The sequence below is a fragment of the Mastomys coucha genome, unplaced genomic scaffold, assembly GCF_008632895.1.
Source record: "Mastomys coucha isolate ucsf_1 unplaced genomic scaffold, UCSF_Mcou_1 pScaffold15, whole genome shotgun sequence".
Classification (NCBI taxonomy): domain Eukaryota; kingdom Metazoa; phylum Chordata; class Mammalia; order Rodentia; family Muridae; genus Mastomys; species Mastomys coucha.
The window spans coordinates 54,743,262-54,762,373 of NW_022196897.1; the positions used below are offsets into that span (position 1 = coordinate 54,743,262).

Consider the following 19,112-nt stretch of genomic DNA (forward strand, 5'->3'; position numbering starts at 1 on the left):
GATATAGCTGTCTCCTAAGAGGCTCTGACAGTACCCGACTAATACAGAAGTAGAGGCTCACAGCCATCCATTGGACTGAGCACAGGGTCCCCAATGAAGGAGCTAAGAGAAGGGACCCAAGGAGAAGAAGGGTTTGCAGCCCCTTAGGACGAACAACAATATGAACTAACTAGTACCCTCAGAGCTCCCAAGGACTAAACCACCAATCAAAGAGTACACATGGTGGGACTATTGGCTCCAGTAGCATATGTATAGCAGAGGATGGCCTAGTCGATCATCAAAGGGCAAGAGAGGCATTTGGCCCTGTGAAGGTTCTATGCCTCAGTGTAGGGGAATGCCAGGGCCAGGAAGCAGGATGGGGTGGGTTGGTGAGCAGGGCGAGGGGGAAGGAGCAGGGTTTTTTGTTTGGGTTTTTTTTTTATTTTTATTTTATTTTTATTGTTATATGTTGCAGCATCTTTTGGGTATATGCCAAGGAGTGGTCTAACTGAGTCTTCAGGTAGAACTATTTCCAGTTTCCTGAGGAACTGCCAGATTGTTTTCCAAAGTGATTTTACCAGCTTGCAATCCCACCATCAATGGAGGAGTATTCCTCTTTCCCCATATCTATACCAGCATTTGCTGTGACCTGAGTCTTTGATAATAGCCATTCTGATTGGTGTGAGGTCAAATCTCAAGGTCATTTTGGTTTGCATTTCTCTAATGACTGAGGATGTTGAACATTCCTTTAGGTGCTTCTCAGCCAGTTGAGATTCCTCAGTTGAGAGTTATTTCTTTAGATCTATTTCTGTACCCCATTTTTAATAGGGCTATTTGGTGCTGTGGAGTCTAACTTCTTGAGGTCTTTGTATATTTTGTATATTAACCCTCTACTAGAAGAATGGTTGGTAAAGATCTTTTCCCAATCTGCAGATTGCCATTTTGTCCTGTTGACAGTGTCCTTTGCCTTACAGAAGTTTTGCAATTTTGTGAGGTCCCATTTATCAATTGTTGATCTTAGAGCCTGAGGCACTAGTGTACTGTTCAGAAAAATTTCTCCTGTGCCAATGTGTGTTAATTTGGGTACTGTCTCTGTGCCCTCTAATTAATTTGGATAAAGGTTCATCTATCTTGCTGGTTTTCTCAAAGAACCAGTTCCTAGTTTTGTTGATTCTTTGTATATGTTCTGTTTATTTCTATTTGGTTGATTTCAGTCCTGAGTTTGATTATTTCCTTCCTTTTACTCCTCTTTGGTGTATTTGCTTCTTTTTGTTCTAGAGCTTTCAGATGAGCTGTTAAGCTGCTAGTTTATGATCTCTCTAAATTCTTTATGAAGGCACTTAGAGCTTTGAGTTTTCATCTTAGCACTGCTTTCATTGTGTCCCATAAGTTTGGGTATGTTGTACCTTCATTTTGTTAAATTCTAAAATGTCTTTAACTTCTTCATTTCTTCCCTGTCCAAGTTATCATTGAGTAGAGAATTGTTCATCTTCCATGTATATGTGGGCTTTCTGACGTGTGAGGTTGAAGACCAGCCTTAGTCCATGCTGATCCAACAGAATACATGGGATCAATTCAATCTTCTTGTATTGTTGAAGCTTGTTTTCTGTCCAATTATATTGTCAGTTTTGGAGAAGGTATGAGATGCTGAGAAGATATATTCCTTTGTTTTAGGATGAAATGTCCTATAAATATCTGTTAAATCCATTTCATTGATAACTTCTGTTAGTTTCACTGTTTCTGTTTAGTTTCTGTTTACATATTCTATCCATTAGTAAGAGTGAGGTGTTGAAGTATCCCTCTATTGTTGTGTGAGTTTCAATGTGTGCTTTGAGCTTTAGTAACATTTCTTTTACAAAGGTGGGCGCCCTTGTGTTCAGAACTGAGAGTTCCTCTTAGTGGATTTTTCCTTTGACAAGTATGTACTGTCATTTCCCATATTTTTGATAACTTTTGATTGAAAGTATATTTTATTGGAAATTAGAATGGCTACTCTAGCTTGTTTGTTGGGTCCATTTGCCTGGAAATTTTTTCCAGCCTTTGAGGTAGTGTCTGTCTTTGTCACTGATGTATGTTTCCTGTATTCAGCAAAATGATGGTTCCTGTTTAAGAATCCAGTCCTGTTTAAGAATCTAGTCTTTTTATTGGTGAATTGAGTCCATTGATGGTAAGAGGTATTAAGGAACAGTGATTGTTGCTTCCTGTTATTTTTGATGTTATTTTTATGTTTGTATGGTTATCTTCTTTTGGGTTTATTGAAAGATTACTTTCTTGCTCTTTATAGGGTGTAGTTTCCCTCCTTGTGTTGGAGTTTTCCATCTATCATCCTTTGTAGGGCTGGATTAGTGGAAAGATATTGTTTAAATTTTGTCATAGAATATCTTGGTGTCTCCATCTATGGGAATTGAGAGTTTTGCTGGGTATAGTTGCTTGGGCTGATATTTTTTTCTCTTTGGGTCTGTAATATCTGCCCAAGAACTTCTGGCTTTTAGAGTCTCTATTGAGAAGTCCAGTGTAATTCTGATAGATCTGCATTTATATGTTACTTGGCCTTTTCCCCTTAATACTTTAATATTCTTTGTTCTGTGCATTTGGTGTTTTGATTATTATGTGATGAGAGGAATTTCTCTTCTAGTCCAATCTATTTGGTGCTCTGTAGACTTCCTGTACATTTTTGGGCATCTCTTTTTTAGGTTAGGGAAAATTTCTTCTATAATTTTGTTGAAGATGTTCACTAGCTCTTTGAGTTGAGAATCTTTGCTTTCTTCTATATCTCTTATTCTTAGGTTTGGTATTTTCATTGTGTCCTGGATTTCTTGCATATTTTGAGTTAGGAGCTGTTTACTTTTTGCATTTTCTTTGACTGTTGTGTCAATGTCTTCTGTGCCTGAGATTCTCTCTTCTACCTTTTGTATTCTGTTGGTGATGCTTGCATCTCTGACTCCTGCTCTCTTTCCTAGGTTTTCCATCTCCAGGTTGTTTCCCTTTGTGATTTCTTTAGTGTTTCTATTTCCATTTTTAGATCATGGATGGTTTTGTTCAATTCCTTTACATGTTTGATTGTGTTTTCCTGTATTTCTTTAAGAGATTTATGTGTTTCCTTTTTAAGAACTTCTACGTGCATACCCATGTTCTCCTGTATTTCTTTAAGAGAATTATTTATGTCCTCCTTAAAGTCCTCTATCATCTTCATGGCATAGTGTTTTAGATCTGAATCTTGCTTTCCAAGGGTCTTGGGGTATCCAAGGCTTGCTTTTGTGGAAGAACTGGGTTCTGATGTTGCCAAGTAGCACTGATTTCATTTGCTTATGTTCTTGTGCTTGTCTTTTGCCATCTGGTTCTCTCTGGTGGCCTTTTTGTCTCTGAATTCAGCCTGTACCTCCTGTAAGCCTATGATCCTGGGTGTGTCAGAACTCCTGGGGGTCATGCTGCCTCTGGGGTTGGGTGGGTTTGGTGGGGAGCCAGAACATAGGATCAGCTCCTCAGGCATAGTGCAAACTGGAAGTCATTTGTGATGTCTTATTCTCTACTTCACATACACATTACTAAAACTTGCCTAAATTCCTTAGGAAAAAAACAAATAATATATCTGTTTTCTATTACATTCCCTCAAAAGATATAAATGTTTTGATTTGCTACAGTGAGCAGTCTCAATGTCATGCTATAATATGGTTCAGACATATTTAATCTAGGATGGTTCAGCATGGGGATTTTTACAGGGGAAAGTAATTTGGCTAGATTCACTTACCACATTAGCAAATGTTTCATGAAAATTGCAACCACATGATCCCTGTGTATTCCTAACATCACATACCACTTTCATTGAATTATCCTGGGAAGAAGACACCATGGCAAACCAACTATAATGTCTTGACATTGAGCAGAGAAGGGTTCTATAAGTGTTTCTTTAGTGTTCCAACACAAGTTGAATATCAAGATGAAAGACTTGTTCATTCTCTTTTCTCATAGATAGGTAGTTCATAGATATAGTAGTTAATACTGCAGTTCTCACACACATGGGTATATTAATATGACACCTTGTAGCACAATCCTCCTGTGAACCCAGGCATTATGTAAAGTATACAGGCTAGGCAATGTCAGCATATGAGTTTAGAACCTGGTGAATATGATTGCAGGCAGTTTCAGAGATTATAAAACAGATCTCAGCTTTGGTCTTTAAGCATATTGGAAAATAAGGCATAGGAGAGAGGGGACCTGGAGGCTGGTCTTCCCAGATTCCAGTGGGGCAGTTAATATCATGCTATTTGATTATTTTCTTTTTATTAATTTCAACTATAAATTAACATTTGAATGCACATTGTTATAAATAGTTCAAGCAACAAAGAAGCATAGGGAATAAAAAGAAGGCCCTTTGCACTGGCTTTCACACCAGCCCCCTTCTCTCCTCAGAGGTCAACCCTGTTAATTACTTCCTAAGTATTTTAGTTTGGGATCATGAATAAATATTTAATGCAATATAACCAAGCATTTTTACTATTTATATAATGGGATGCAGTCATAATTGAAAATCTCATCATATTTATCATATCCACATTCTATTATATATCCCTGTGATTCTAGAATTGCTTCATCAGAAATTCTAGAAAAAAACTCATGGAGTTCATCTACTCCAGGAAAGATGACTCCTTAATATTTAAAATGCTGTTATCAGTGTTGCCCCAATATTTTATGCTCCCCAGATTGAAAAATAATAACTAAATTCTCCAATGAAGCTGACAGTACTTTGAGTTGAGTTTGTATTTTTTAATCACAAAAGTATATATGAATATTTTAAAAGTTAGTTGTGCCAACAGGTATGAAATATAATTGAAGCTACATGTAATGATTGGTGTGCAGCTTGGGAAAGCCACAACCACTCATTCACATACCTCCTAACGTCTGCCACACAGTCACCACCCACACACATCTTGGCTGGGACATTCCAGTGTCAGACTTTAAAAAATTCCCATTGAGCACAGAAATTCACTTAAAGTAACTCTTTACAATCACCAACAATATAATTCTAAATGGGCCATTGTTTGATTTTCAAATATTTATATAAGAGCAGATAGACTTTCTATTCCAAAATAGCTTGGTTATGTTTTGATTACAGCATCAGAGTTTCCAAGGATCTCACATCTCAAATAGTGTAATCACTTATACATAAGTTGATAATTGCTTTACAAAAATAAAACTGTTGCTGATGTAGTGGCATAACGTGGGCCTGTGTGGAATCTTCTCTCAACTTTCCGGTTTCAACATATGCTTAGCTCTATTGTTTTAGAAAATATAATATTGCTGGATTCTGGATGTTAAGGTATTTGCACTCTTCAAGTTGGGAAGAGAGAAGAGGATACTTGTGTGCATGCTGTCTGGTGTAGCCTGGTCCAAGCCAGGGCTGTGTAGCATTTTATACAACTCTCTGACCTTCAGCAGATGGTTTTGCTCTGCATGCTTAATTTCATTAGCTTCCTAAGCAGAAGCCTGAGAAATGAAAGAACACTCAGTTCATTTATCCAAACCTCTCCCAAGAAACACATTCCTGTTTATAGAGTACACTTTACTGACCTGTTCATGCTCACATCCTATCGCATGTCACAGTTCAACTGAACCATGAGCAGGATGGACAAGGCCGCATTTAGCCCCAAGAAAGGATTCTTTTTTCACATGAAGGTAGAAGCCACAGGTCACCTGTGTTTATTAGTATGCTTTTTCATGAAATATCACACAAAGTATAAACACATTTGCCCTGAGATATCATACCTCAAATTTTCTTCTCCCCTGCTCCCATGGAAAAGGAAAGTCGACTTCCATATATTTGGAATACAGATCAAGAGCATTTTAATCATTTCCTTAGCTACTTCATTTCATAGTAACTGTTATGCTTAATTTAATGCATACAGGTAAAAGTAACTCAGTTTAGACGTTAAATTTAACACTGATCTCTCTAGGCATCTGTGTACTACAAAGTGCATTATTGTTTATTGCCTAGAGTTTAAGATCCAATTGCATCTACAAAGCCTCCTAGCTCCTACTTGATGCCCCCACAAAACAAAAACACACATACTCAAAGACAGCTTATCAGATAATTTTTAATAGAGTCCCAGAAAATTCTACACATATTCCCCAAGGTCATCGATTGCTATCTTGGCAGAAAAATAGTTTATTTGTCTCATATCTGTCCAGATAAATATATGACTTTCTCATGGTAAGAAATCAGGCAAAAATAATCACACAAGAACAAGGCATTAGGACTTAGCATCCTTACCCTGATCTGAGCCAGAGTAGGTTGTCCAGGCATCAGAGACATTCAAGGCATAGAACCACAGCAAGGTGATAGAATTCTTCTGAGAGAGATAGGCCTGAGTAGCTGCAGAAACCCTTAGAAAACAGAATTCTAAAGCTTTCAACATGGAAAAATAGTGTAAAGTATTTATGAAACAAGGAATAAGTATGAAACTGTATTCATGTAGCATAACTGTAGGGGATATGATAAGACTATAAATGTTCCCTTATAGATGAACTTCTTCCTTTTCTAATGTGTGTTGCATATCTCTCTCTCTCTCTCTCTCTCTCTGTGTGTGTGTGTGTGTGTGTGTGTGTGTGTGTGTGTGAGAGAGAGAGAGAGAGAGAGAGAGAGAGAGAGAGAGAGAGAGAGATGAGTGCCTCTGAGAGCTTCTGAAGGTCAGAGGAGAAGTAAGAATCATCATTTAAACTATGTGGATCTCAGGATTAAACTCAGATCATTACGCTTGGCTACAATCACCTCTACCCACCCAAACATCTCTTTGGACCTGAATTTTATTCTTGAGTATTTGGTTGATATTCATTCAGATTAAGTTCAACCTGGAGATGGTTTATGTTTATGGGCTTTGGCCTTCTTTGTTTTCCAAAGGAAAAGTCTTAAGCAGTGGTTCTAACCATTTAATTGTCTATTCCATAGTATTCCTAAACTTATATTTTTAAAACCTTAGTTAAGACCCGACAGACACTTTCACAATGTCGGGTTTATCAGTCTAATCGTTCTGCACCCTATAGAAGAAAACATTTTTAGCATGGATGTAACATGAAAGCTTTTTGTTGTTCCTAGTGTTATTGTTGTTGGTATTGTTTGACATGGAGAGTTGCTAAGTAGTGCAGGTCTGGCTCCCAACTGTGATTCCTCTGTGTTTACCTCCTGGCTATAAGAATTGTAGAGATCCACTACCACACCCATCAGGTATGCAATTTCTATTCACATTGAAGTGCTCATTAAAGCATGGCTTATTGTTGCCAGGCCTCAACTCCAACAAGTATCATTAATCTTAGAACATAGATTGCACTGTTCAGTGTGCCCACTAAGTACAAAGGGGTGTTTCTTTGAAAATCCCACTCTCCAAGACCCTACCTTCTATGTACTGTTGAAAGTCCCCTGCCATGTCTCTAAGGTCAGTACAGCTCCTGGAATCCTCACTTAGGTAAAGAGAAAGATTCTGTTCTTGGTACATGCTACCACACAATAACACCATTTGGATCAAGGGTTATTGCTGTTCAGCTTTCTGTAAGACATGTTTATGCTACCAGTTTTATTTGGATGTTTCTTGGACAATATAGACATTGACCCATTGTTTTTCCCATTGTCCTTAGTAATGGATGTCATATATATATATTTGTAAAAGCAATGGATCTAAAACAAAATTTACACAGAAAACTGAAGCAAATAACTTGCCCAGTGATAGGTCAACCTTGTCTCATTATAGTCAACTGCATCCGGAATGTTGATGTTAAGAATCAGATGTGTGGTTCCATGAGTACACATAACATAGTTGACTCTTATCAGGGTTTGTAAATGGTTGAGTGTGGCCAAAGAAATCCATCTGACAGTAGTAGACTCAGTCAAATAATAAAGCATTTTAGCTCCCTAGAATGTTCGTAATTTTTAAAAGTAGCTTCTACCATCAAGGCAGGAAATCCCATAGTTTAAAAATCTGACAACCAAGCATGTACATGGATTGATTTAATTCTTCAGTATTTACTTGGGACAAGGTTAAACTCAAGATTACAAGATTATTTGTAAACAACTCATTTAACTAGGCTTATATTTTCTAAGTTACTAAAACTTTCACATCCCCTGAAAGTATCATGAAATTATATCAAAAATTTTAAAGATTCATGGGATAATATATTCTTTAAATAGTAAGATGTTAAAAACAAGTTGGATTTTTCTTCATTCCTTTTAAATCTCCAAGATCTCGCATATGAACTACACATAATAGGAAATAAGAAAGAAAAGAGGTTGAATACTGAAAGAGTAGCTACATTTAAAATCTAAAGATCAGATCATTCTTAGGAGACCATCATACATAATTCAGACTCTCAAGAGCCCCTCTTGAATGAATAGAAGCATTAACTTCATTCATATCTTACTGTCAACTACATTTCACTCTTAATCATCCACATTTTCACTGTTATTCAAAATCAAATGTATTTACTTACAAACTAAAACACATGTGCTCACAGACATGCACACACAATTAGGAGTTATGTGCATGTTCTGCTATCTCTATCACAATCCCTTGTTATCTGAATTATATCTGTCTTTAAAAGGACAAGGGCTTTGAAGATGGCTTAACAGGTAAATTGCTTGTCCTGCAAGCATAAGGGACCAGAGTTCAGAACCCAAGTAAAATCTAAATGGGCTTGGTGACCTGCCTTTAACCTCAGCCCACAGAAGGCAGACACAGAGAATGCCCAGAGTCAGCTGGCTATCAAGGCCAGCCAAAAGGGCAAGCTCTGGAGAGACCCTGCCTTAATATGTGAGGTTATCGATGATCTATGAACATGTTCAACATCAAAATTGTAGTACTACATGAAGGCTTACAGAAGAGTTTCTGTACCAATACACATACAAACATACCAATACACATACATGAACAAATTCTACATTTGCAAAAATGGATATAAGTTCTTCTATATTCCCAGCTTTTAATGTAACAATATAGAAAATATAACACAATATTGTTCAAAGAAGTTTTGGATACAAAAGAAATTGTGATGGTTAATATTGATTGTCAAGGTAAGAGGATCTGACAGAGTTAAACATTTCTGGGCAGGCATATCTTGGACAGATTATCTAGATTAGATTAATTGAGACAGGAAAACTCACTTGAAATGTTGGTAGCAGCACCATTCCATGCATGAGTCCTTGACTGCATAAGGAGAAAGTGAGCTGATCCCCCACATTCATCATCTCTGCTTCCCAACTGCAGATATTTCTGTCACCAGACCTTCCTGGCTATGATGGACCATATACTTTGAAACTGAATCCAAAATAAACTTGTCCTTCTTTATGTTGTTTTTATCAGATATTTTGCTGCAGCATTTAAACACATTAACTAATGCAGGAATTAAGATGATTTTAGGGTCCAAATGTGGTCCAAAATTTATTTCATCAATTCATATGAGATGAAGACATTGACATAAATTAAGACTAGTTCCTAGGTTTGAGACTGTGATGGGTTTTTATTTTGTAAGGCAGAGTAATAAATATTATGCAACAAAGAGCATTTGATGGAAATGGGTCTTCCTTTTCTCATTGATGCTTGCTACAGAAATGTCACAGATGATAGAATTCTGAATTGGTTCTTTCTAATTCTAGTCTCATGTGCTAAAATTACAGCTTCTTGGGCTAGAAAAATAGTTCAGTTGGTAAAATGCTTGCTGCACAAGTACAAGAACCTCATTTGGATCTCGAGATTCTACATAAAAAGCCAGGTGGGGCAGCATGTGCTAGTATTCCTCCTGCTTGGGAGACAGAGACAGAGCATCCATTAGGGCTTGCTAGCCAGCTACTCCCGAAAAATTAGTGAACTCTGGGTTTACTAATAGACCCCATCTCAAAAAGTAAGATAGAGCCACTGAGGAAGAGACCCCAATATCCCCCTCTGAATTCTACATGCATATATAAACATGCCTGAACATACATGAAGAACAAAGCTGAGAGGGATTTCTGTATGGTCTGTCTGTCTGTCTGTCTGTCTGTCTGTCTATTAAATATAGAATCTGCCTTGTTTTGCACCTGCCATCTCCCATGGCATAAAAGGATACACACCATTCAAAGGTAGTTTGAGTAAACAACATTATAGGTGTGCAAATTGATTTAGAATTGTGCCTTCAAAAGTTCCTGATGCTCCCATTACTAGTGAATTCTCTCACACCAGCTCTCTGAGATTCCAAAATACATTGGTAACTGTAGATAGCAACTTGTTTAGTTTGCCTTCATAGAAATTAACTTTGAAAATAGCTGGAATCCTTTAACACAAAATCTTATGTGACCTGGACAGTAACTCTAACATCATCTCCTACTTGGCCTAACTTGGCTCCAAAAATGTTTATGTTATTAAGCAACGATATGGTAATAATTAGTGTCATTCAACTTCATAAGGATAAGTGAAGAGCTTTAATAGTAGGGAATGATAATATTGTCTAAGTAAACTCTCTCAGATTTTCCTATATTTTTCAGGGTATGGCTTAGTCATCACCAGTGCTTAAACTTTAACAACATCACATAGACATTGGGGCTCATTCCAACAGGTGGTGTCCCAGACCCGTGTGTGTGTGTGTGTGTGTGTGTGTGTGTGTGTGACACTACCTGTTTTTATATATATAATATATCTGTATATATAAAGATACATATATAAGATTATAATATATATAACTCAGTTATGTATAACTGAGTAGACTAGGCCTGGAGAAACTAAAGCAATATAAGACCTCTTAGTATATATTAGCTGTGAAATTCCCTTTTTATATATAACCTTTAGTATAATATGCAATTCCCTCTCTCTAACTCATATATAATTAAGAACTGATCACAGGGATCTGGGCTTGAAGAGATCCAGAAGCCCTCTCTCTAATCCAGGCTTTGCTGATTAATCAGCTTTCCAGGGAATAAGTGCTAGAGTGTGACCACCTGATTCCTAGCACTTACCTATGACTGTTTTAAAAATGCCCCATCTCAGCCATCACAGAAATCACTAAACTAATGCTGTGAAGTGACAGGCGCCACGCAGCACTGTGGACCCCATGCAAGCAGGCTGTAGCACACTCTAGTCTCTGCAGGGCCAGCCACGATCTGATCTGCTGTGAGAGCATCTCTAGCTCCACCTCCACAGTAAGCATTGTTCCTAGGATAGGACCCAATGCCCAGAAGTCTTGGAGTCTCAAGTTCTACTAGTCAGAGACAGCTGCTATGACAAAGAGAAAGTTCAGTTCATTACTGATGAAATTTAGAGCTGGGAAGCCCTCTGTCCTCTCATTTGAGTCTACTAACTAATGAGATCACCTGTTTCCTCCACTGCGCTTCCCATGGAGTCACAGAAATTGCCTTGATAAGCTTGTGAATAGGCAACTGAGGGCTGTACATTCTACTCTTTTCTACTATCTCTATCTACTTCTTTTATTCCCACAAGGCTTGATACAGAGTAGCCAGAAGCTGAGACTAGAGATCTGCATGCAAAATCCTTTGTTATTACAGTGAGAGGAGGGAAGACCAGGGAGGTTAAACCTTCTATCTAATGTATTGCTGTCTTATTTATCCTGAAATGTCACCAAGATTCTCACTTAGCTCACACGTTTAAATATGCTCACAGAAAAAGTGAATTTCTCACCCATAATTGACACTGGCAAAATTTCATCTTGCCAAAGGAAACTTAGAGTGAGAGAGAGAGAAAAAAAGAACAATACTGATGGAATGTAACAGAATAATGTAGTGGGAGAACTATCATTCTTAGTCTAGTGGAAGGGCAAATTAAATTAAAATGTAGGTGACAAATGTTGAGTCTAAGTTATTTCCTTATTAAACAACACACACACAACAAATGTTGTAGTCAGTTTTCAGTGATTTGCCCAAAGAGAAATAGCAATAATGACAATTACCCAAAAGAATAGACAATGAACAAATTAATTTCTACTTGACTTTGAAATACTGTTTTGTATTCTAGAAGCAACATTTGAATGGGGTTGTAGTGTATGTTCCAGAAAGTTACAGTGCCTCTAGCCTAATGACTAAAATGACATGAGAGAAGTCAAAGTGGTTTGTACTTTTCATCTTGCCCTATAAAGCATGCCTCTGTGGTCTGTGTTATTTCAGTGGTTAGATGTCTTTGCTTTTAGGATGATATTAAGTTTGCATCTATTGCATTATGTTCTCATCATTATTATTATTGTTGCAGTCAGAAATTCTCATCTCTGTGTTTTCTGGTTTCTATTTTGCAGGTATTGGTGGAAATTAATTATTCTAGTTAAAAGAAAAACACCCCCACATTTCCCCTGCCCTTGTTTAGGGGACTTGAATTCTTTTAATATCTTAATAAAGAATACTTATCTACTTCAGAATAGGTATCCAAAATACAAAATATGTCTAAATAAGATTTCAAATATTCCAACTACTGTATCTGCCCATAGAAAAGTTGATTTAACAACTTGCAGGTTACCTCATTCTTTTTGAGGTTGCAATGGTGATTTTCCTTGGTAAAAATTGTGTTAAATATAATTGAAGAGTAGCTGGTCTAGGGAGTTACTTATGGTTTCACTCATTAGCATCATTTCCTTCAACCTTTGCTTCCTTCCTCCTTTTTCATTCAATGTTTTCATAAAATGTGACATGTTAGCATTGCACATAATTCAGTGTTTGTTATATTTAGCTCTTTCTTTTGCACATATTTGTTATATAAGCAAGGGAAAATATTTAATAGTCTAGAGAAAAATCTTCCAGGTGTTATTTTCCTGAATTCAATGCTCACTACTCATTTGGGTTATTAAAAGTTATGTCCATGGACATTACTGTACCAATATGCAAATAATCTACTAAAACTATGGAATCTTACATTTACATTTAAAACTAATATAGCCTAAAATGAACTATTTATACGCTGTCCTCTTTGTCTGCCACGGACTGGGGTTTCTTGTGGGGTCCCTGTTCCGCGGGACACAGGATTCTGGCCAGGTGGGCACGGGATTCGGCTTTGACAAACAGACTACACACGGGTGGTATAAAATCTGAGTGTATTTCTTTTAAAAATGGCATGAGGCTTTTACAATCATTGCAAAAGAGAAATGAAAAATCTGGCAGCTCAACAGTTGAGGTACCTCTGAGGCTATCTGAAACATACTGGGTCTAAAGCAGCAGCTATCTCCTCTGAACTGGTGCTCCATCCCCCGGGCCCATGCACTCTGGGCCCGGGGGAATGCGGGTGCATGAATCTGAGTCCTAGCCCATCTAAGTTCTAGTGCTAGTCCTGCATGTGAGTCCAAGTTCTTCTTCTTCCAGTCCTAGTGTTAGACTGAAGTCACGTAGACAAGCGACCCCCACATCTAAGGTCACCTGACTTCTAAAAGCCAGGTGTAGAGCAGGAGGAAGAGGGGTAGAGCCCTCTCTGTTGAGGTATTCTTATGCTAATTCTTTGGTTCTTGCTAGAGGCAGGCAGAGGAGAATCTTGACCTAACTCTTTCAGCTAATGTCTTAGAGTGAGAGAAACCTTACAATTACTCTCTAGTACTTAAAACATTAAACTAGGATAGTTGGAAACATTGGTGAAGGTCAGAAAGCAATGTCCGAATTTTCTCTTGCTAGCTGTAAGAATATGATATCTTGGTGAGTTCCTAGCACACAAGTACGAAGACATATCTGGGCCACCTCTGAGTTTGGGGTGCCAGGCAACAATGCGGAGGCAGGAGGCTGACTTTCCTTGAAGTTTTCGCCTCAAATACCGCCATCACGCAAGTGTGCGTGGCATTTGTCCATAGTAATATGGTAAAATCCCACTTTGAGAATAATACAATTTTTCATAAATAAGACATTACCAAGGATTGTAGTGGCAGAGTGCTTCCTGTAGGACTTCCTTTGTCTTGCCATTTAACTTAATAAGTATTTGGTGTTGGACAACATTCAGTTTATTGTCTTTGAGTACATGAAGAGTACCTTTTGAGTTGGGCACTGCCAAAGCTCTGGAGAGGTAGGCTAAGCAATGGAAGTCTAAATAGACCCATGTTCAAACATTCTCTCCTCTAAAATCCACCCACAAGACATTTATTTCTCAAAGGACAAATAGTATAAGAACCTAAGAAGGTTTCCCTGATAGATTATAGATAACAATTATAATGACATTCAGGTTTAATCAGCATTCAGTGAATGTTAGCAATTGCTACAAATACACTTAGCATTTGTTATGACAATATAGTGAGCATGCATGCCTACCTTGTGCAAACACTATCCTATCAGTAATACAGACATTGTTACTTTCCTCGTTTTGCATATGGAAGCTAGAGAGCTTCTGTTCTATTTAAGCTGAACTTAAAACCACCCATTACACAAAAATAACAGTCATAAAATATCACCTTGAATTTAAACAACTTGAACCAGCATATGGCTTCAGGGAACCCAGTAGACATGCCTCTGTCCATACAGTACACTTCTACCCCTTATATCCAGCTGAAGCTGTTCAAAGCCATCCACCCAGATGCCCATGATTGGAGTCACGTCTCACATATGAGACAATATGCACATATGGGACGATATGCACTGTACTCACTAACTTTCTCATCACCCTTCCAAAATATGAATGGCGAGACTAGAACACCATCAGAAAGCTTTGTGCACTAGAAGTTTGGAAACCAAGAATCAGATCAGTGGAAGGCAGCATTTAGTTGGTCTTCAAACAATTATTTAATCAGGTCTGGTTGGTTTCAGCTGGTCATAGAGTGGTCAAGAGGGAAAGTGAAGATCCTACTCGAAAAGTGTGGCATGTCTGCCTAACACCTCACTTCTACCTTGCTCAAGCGGCTTCCCCACTCCGGATGTCTTTGGCCATCACTAAAAAAGTGAGATTATTGCACTAGAGCAGCATGTCTCAACCTTCCTAAAGCTGCGACCCTTTAATACAGTGCCTCATGTTGTGATGACCCTCAACCATAAATGTATTTCATTGCTACTTCATAACTGTCATTTTACTACAATTATGAATAATAATGTAAATATCTGATATGTGACCTTGTGGGAATCATGATGCACAAGTTGAAAACCACTGCACTACATCATGGGTAACTGATTTTTATGTAGCCTTTAGCTTTATGTTTGCTTATATGAAGTTTCATTTATTTAATCAAATCCTATCATGTACACTTTAATAAATACCACATATATATTTCTAGTGTCCTTGAAAGTAAAATATATATTACTAGTATATATTTCTAGTGTCCTTGAAAATCTGAACTTATGACATCATTGGACCTGTTTTTTCTTATGGCATCAATGACAACCATCAGGTTGGCCTGAGTCACAGCTGGCTCTCCATCAGATCGCATGATCACTAGACAGACACTGTCCCTACCACTCCTCTGTCCTATTGACCTGGCTTTACATTCTGCCCTAGAACTGGTTCAGACTCTCTTTTACTCTGTTTAAGCTTTTAAAACTTCTATATCCAAGTCTTGCCCATACCCCATTCTACTAACTACAAAATCTTTTTAAATTGAGGGATTCTATCCTTGTTCTCTCAAATCCAACTAACTTCTTTTATATATAAACATTTCTCTCTTTCTGTGTCTACATAGGATTCTACAATTTGGTATGCAGCAGCTTCTGGAGTGAGCCTCTCAAATCTCTACAGACCAATGGAGACCAAGCGAGATGCTCTGTAACTGTAGAAAGAAGAAAGGCAGCAAGTTTGATCCAAAAGGTAGGAGAAGAGCTCAGTGCTCAGTGTAGGTCTGGTCACAGAGGAAAGTCACCCCAATGACATATGACTGGAAGTCATTCTATAATAACTAGTGAGTGATAAGCAATGTTGACCTTCATTTTTTAATGTCTACCTGCTTTGGTATGTAAAATACCCTTGCCATCAAAGACAAGAGGAAAAGGAATCATGGTTTAATAAATATAGCTTTAAACACCATATTTGCAGATGTCTTTGAAACTATTGACTGCTTTGAGTAAATGGCCTTCTGGAAAATGAACTGCTAGGGTTCATTAAAGATTTATTTATTTATTTTATGTATATGAGTACACTAGAGCTGTCTTCAAACACACCAGAAGAGGGCAACGGATCACCTTACAGATAGTTGTAAGCCACCATGTGGTTGGTTTGAATTGAGCTCAAGACCTCTGGAAGAAGAACTAGTGCTCTTCAGGTGACCTCAGACAATACCCATTTAAACTCCATTCCTCCAAAGCCATTGCTAATTAGTTTTTGAATCTTTGTTGAAATAACCTTGCCTCACAGGGCAATTATACTCCAATCAATTCTTATTTAAGTTGAACATAAGAAATTTGTATATAAAAATGATGGCAGGGTTATTAAAAAATCTACAATGCAAATGATTGTTAAAATAATTTTACTGAAAGGCATAAGAAAGGTGACAAACAGAAAACACCTTCCTATGTGATTTGCACTAAATAGCCTAAGGCAATAAGATGTTTTGCAAACCGTCTGCAGTGTGGATTGAGAAGAGTACCATCCCTACGAAAGGACACTGGATTCTACTTGATTCTTGCCCAGCACTTCCATATGACCTGTTGCAGATCCCTTATCCTGTTTAAACTATAATTTCCTTATCCATGAGATGACCAACTCTCTCCAAGTGTCTTCTAAGTGCTAGCTGGACTATGAGGAAACCTACTGGTGAAGGGGAGGGGGGGTAGGAGGTGACAGTTCTGACTTAATTCCCAGCAAGATGATTTTCCAAAATCAAACTCAACAAAATGTCAGTGCACCATGGACCTGTGTGTGTGTGTGTGTGTGTGTGTGTGTGTGTCTTTGTTTTCATCAATTTGCACCACCAACATTGGTTTCCATTGCCTTTTCTGACTTCTGTGTTTTTTTTTTTTTTGGTGGGTGGGCTTTGACCCTTTTCTTCTAGACAGCATGCCCACTCATTTATGTCACCTCATGGCCAGAGGTAAGTTGAGGGATGGTGGAATGGACTTAGCAGTCACCAAAAAGGACAGATGTCAACAGATCTTCATGCTGCTATAGCAACAGTACTCTCCAAATTCAAACCAGTGCATTCAGCATTTAAATATACAAGGCAGAATGAGCACAGATTGAAACTGCCCACACTGTCTTTCCTTGGAGAGGCCTAAGAAGTCAATGGAAGCCAACTCAAAATGAAACTAAACAATAAAATGATAACACAACTACTAACTGTGATGAGCACCAGGAAGCAACATGAGTGCTCAGGGCGTGTCTCGACCCTGGTGTAGAAAGGGAAGCCAGCAGAGGTATGAGAACCCAAGTGTGATGGCTTGTATCTATTTGGCCCAGGGAGTGGCACTATTAAGAGGTGTGGCTTCGTTAGAGTAATTGTGGCCTTATTGGAGGAAGTATGTCACTGTGGCTGTAGGCTCCTTTAGTTCCTTCAATCTTTCCCCTAACTCCTCTATTGGGGTCCCTGTGCTCTGTCCATTGGTTGGCTGTATCTGAGCCCGTATTAGTAAGGTGCTGCCAGAACCTTTCAGGGACAGCTATACCTGTCAGCAAGTACTTCTTGGCATCAGCAATAGTGTCTAGATTTGGTGTCTACAGATGGGATGGATCCCTAGGTGGGGTAGTCTCTGAATGGCTTTTGCTTCAGTCTTTGCTCCACACTTTGTCCCTGCATTTCTTTTGACAGGAATAATTCTGGATTAATATTTTTGAGATGAGTGGGTGGCCCCATCCCTCAACCAGGGCCCCTGCCTAACCTCTGGATATGGTCTCTACAGGTTCTCTCTCCTTTTTGTTGGCTATTTCGGCTAATGTCCTCCCTGTTGGGTCCTGAGAACCTCTAGGGTCCCCAGCATCTGGGACTTTCTAGTAGCTACCACCAGTTCCTCATACCCCACTGCTACACACCTCCATTCAAATTCCTAACCCTCTGTTCTTCTCCAATGTCTCCTCTCACACCTGATCCTGCCCCCCCCTTCCCTCTCCCTCCTCTCTCCCTCCCAGATCCCTTCTTCCCTTTACCTACTGTGATTCTTTTCTTCCCCCTTCTGAGTAGGATGGAAGCATCCACACTTTGGTCTTCCTTCTTCTTGGGTTTCATAAGTTCTGTGAGTTATATTGTGGGTATTCTGTGATTTTCTTATTATTTTTTTATGTTTTTATTTTTTGACTAAGATCACAAGTGTGTCTTCCATTTCTGGATTGTAAAATGACTTTTAATTTGGAATGGATTATAATCCAGAAATGGAAGAGACACTTGTGATCCAGATCTTGAGGCTGGAAGACACAGATTTTTAATCTGGATCTTGAAGAAACTGTGGCCATGAAAAGCTTAAGCCCAGGAATGGTGGTACATATTTATAATCCCAAGAATCAAAGCCAAGCAGATCTCTGAATTCAAGGCCATCCTTGGACAGAGCAAGTTCTAGGTGAAGGAAAGCTTAAGTCCAGGCATGGTGGAACAGGACTTTTAATCCCAGCGTTCAGGAAAAAAGCCATGCAGATCTCTGAGTTTAAGGTCAATCTACAGAGCAAGGTCCAGGACAGCCAAGCAAAACAGTGAGGGAGTTGGAAAACAGAAAGCTAGTAATAGAATTAGGGAGACCATGTTCCAGCCCTGCCAAGCAGCAGAACTCAGCAGCTTTGGCCATATGGCTCTGGCCTGAGTCAATAATAGAAGAGACTACTAGGACAGTTGATGCTAGTTAGCTGGAGCTAAGAAATTAGCGGTGATTAAGAAGAGGCCAGCATCACCAAGGTAAAGTGTTCTGGGAAGTGTTTGATATAATATTGTAATCCTAATGCCTGCTCAGGAACGGGATCTAAGGGCCATTATCTTTTCAATCCATACTGAGCTTCCCTGAGGACTAGGATGGGTAGCCCCCAATAGTTCCCACTAAATAATGTGCAATATTGGGGAGGTTTAGAACCCTTTCATTTTTCATATCAATTTCTAATTACCTGCCAACAAAACCCAGGAAAAAACACAAATGTTCAAAGGACCCTTTACAGAACCTTTAGTGTTTACATGGCATGGGGATTGATTTTTGCACCTAAGTTTTCGTTTGTAAGCGGAAAACAGCTCCCTACACACACACACACACACACACACACACACATGCACAGTTCATCCTCTTTGAAAGGAAAGGGCTGAGTGCGGGCCCTCCCAGG

The 19,112-nt window shown here is 38.6% G+C and overlaps 1 protein-coding gene across 6 annotated transcripts in view; it reads left to right on the forward strand.

The window, feature by feature from the left end:
• The window catches only part of B3galt1 (beta-1,3-galactosyltransferase 1), a 548,275-nt gene that overhangs the window by 487,823 nt on the left and 41,340 nt on the right, over window positions 1-19,112 (forward strand). For all 6 annotated transcript variants that reach the window (XM_031370493.1, XM_031370494.1, XM_031370495.1 and 3 more), the window contains one exon: window positions 15,571-15,695. The gene's annotated coding sequence lies outside the window, so the exon portion shown is untranslated. The remainder of the gene's footprint in view (window positions 1-15,570; window positions 15,696-19,112) is intronic.